The sequence below is a fragment of the Corvus brachyrhynchos genome, unplaced genomic scaffold (assembly GCF_000691975.1).
Source record: "Corvus brachyrhynchos isolate BGI_N302 unplaced genomic scaffold, ASM69197v1 scaffold317, whole genome shotgun sequence".
Taxonomy (NCBI): domain Eukaryota; kingdom Metazoa; phylum Chordata; class Aves; order Passeriformes; family Corvidae; genus Corvus; species Corvus brachyrhynchos.
In genome coordinates, this window is record NW_008239295.1 from 1017367 (window position 1) to 1019798 (window position 2432).

At 43.8% G+C, this 2432-nt stretch overlaps 1 pseudogene; it reads left to right on the forward strand.

Annotated features, from left to right (window-relative positions):
- Positions 1 to 428: 428 nt before the first annotated feature.
- On the forward strand, positions 429 to 1461 carry LOC103619978 (annotated as a pseudogene).
- The last annotated feature ends 971 nt before the right edge of the window (positions 1462 to 2432 follow it).

The following is a 2432-nucleotide window of genomic DNA, read 5'->3' on the forward strand; positions in this document are numbered from 1 at the left end:
AGCTACATTACCACCACTGGACCTTCAGAGGAAGACCAGACCCTTCTACAGGATCACTGCTTCAACAGAACCACATCTATCACTTCAGGAGGACTGCAGCCACCCCTTAATCAGACTGCTACCAGCACCCTGCCTGACAGGGTGTCAGGTTGTATCCTGACTCTGTCAGTGTTTCTGTGCTATTACTTTTATTTTAATTCTCCTATTAAATTGTAATTCTGACTTGGAGTCTCTCACTGGTTTGCTTTCAAACTAGTACAAATCAGTAAATATAAGTGAGTTTATGATTCTTCCCTGATGGTTAGGATACCTCTAGATATTATGATAAAGGTACAAATATTGACTGCAAACTTGTAGTGAGTCCTTTGATGGGTGAGTCCTTTGATGACCATTGAACTGATGTGAAAAAGATAATTCTTTGGGGATAGATGATTCCCAGAAAGCCAAATCTGGGCCGTAGTAGCTCTTCCATAGAGATAAGGTGAGGAGTAGGCAGCAGGGTGGAAAGGAAAGAAAGCAGGCCATTCAGTGGACCTGACGCTGGAGCAGATGGTGCAGGGTCTCATACTCTGTGCAGGCGCTCAAAATACTGGGTACAAATCTGGGCAGTGACACACAAAAAGAAACACTGCAAGGAGAGACCCAGGAAAGTAGGAGCAAAATACACAGGCATGAATATTGCCCCAGATGAACATGTGCAGCCTCAGCTGATGTTTGATTACGATGGGAAGCGAGACCGGTGGAATGGTTATAAGCCAGAGGAGCACTTGAAAATTGTCAAGGAATATTCCAAGGTTGATTTGGCCAAATGGACACTGAAAGCCCAGAAGCTTCAGGAGGAGTTGGCATCAGGGAAGCTGGAGCAAGTGAACTCCCCAAGACACCAGTAGGGAGAAGAGGAATCAAATTTACAGACAGAAAAGGATTGTAACAGTGAAGATGAAGACAAATATGCAGATGACATTGATATGCCTGGGCAGAACTTTGACTCTAAAAGACACATCACAGTCCGAAATTTACGTATTCGGGAGGATATTGCAAAATACTTGAGGAATCTAGATCCAAACTCTGCTTATTATGATCCGAAAACAAGAGCAATGAGGGAGAACCCTTATGCCAGCACAGGCAAGAATCCAGATGAAGTTGGTTATGCAGGTGACAACTTTGTTCGCTACACAGGCGATAGCATTTCAATGGCACAGACTCAGTTCTTAGCTTGGGAGGCTTATGACAAAGGCTCTGAAGTTCATCTGCAAGCAGACCCTACAAAATTAGAGCTCCTTTATAAATCCTTCAAAGCGAAAAAAGAAGATTTCAAGGCACAGCAGAAAGAAAGTATCCTAGAGAAGTACGGAGGACAAGAATATTTAGATCCCCCCCCCGCCCTGCTCAGCTGAACTGCTGTTAGCTCAAAGAGAAGATTATGTGGAGAGATGGCACCCCTGAGAGAATTGAGTCGGACTATGGGAGTCATTCAGGAACAACTCTATAAATACCTGGGCCAGAATGATCTATCATATCCCCTATCACACACCAGCTGCCGGGAAAGTTGAATGGTGCAACGCACTACTTAAGATTTTGTGGATGCTGAAAGCTTGATGCAGAGAAATTTTCCAGCTTTCTGCCAACATCCATGTGAAAGCTTGCTTTCACATGCATGCTAGCTGTAAACAATGAGAGGTTTTTGTAAACCAATATTTTTATCTTGCACCTGCAAGTTTGTTATGCAGCTTGTTATGTTACTGACTGGAGAAATATTTTGAAGTGGATGTTGTAGGGTTTAATCAATCATTCTAAAAAGTGCATGGTCAAAGGACCTTATGCCATTCAAGCAAACCAGGTTATATAAATGAGTTTGGAAATTAATAAATAATTCTCTTCCCTTCCTCTGGACTGGAGTCTATGTTGCTTTTCTCACCGTCCCTGGTACAACAGCGGCAAGATGACCCTGAAGGTGCTTGGTGAGGGGATCTTCAAAAATTGGGAAGTGAACTTAGCAAAGGCCACCTGGATGGTCAATACCCGAGGGTCCATCAATCGAGCTGGTCCCACCCTTGCACACAGTGGATGGAGATAGAGTCCCTGTGGTACACCTGAGAGGTATTTTAGGAAAGACTGTTTGGATTAATCCCACCTCAGGCAAAGGCAAACCCATCCGTGGGATTGTCTTTGCTCAAGGACCTGGTTACACTTGGTGGGTAATGCAGAAAGATGGGGAAACCCCTTGTGTGCCACAAGGGGACCTAATTTTAGGTGAGAACTGTGTGTAGGGTTTCACTGTGTATGCATCTATATGTAGAGTTTGAGGAGGGTATTGATAAGGGTATGATGCCAATGGTAATAGAATAAGGGGTAGATAATGTTTTAGGTGACAATGTGAGATGTAACCAGAAGCATGTATTCTATCACCATCTGTTAGAGCCAGGTGGGGC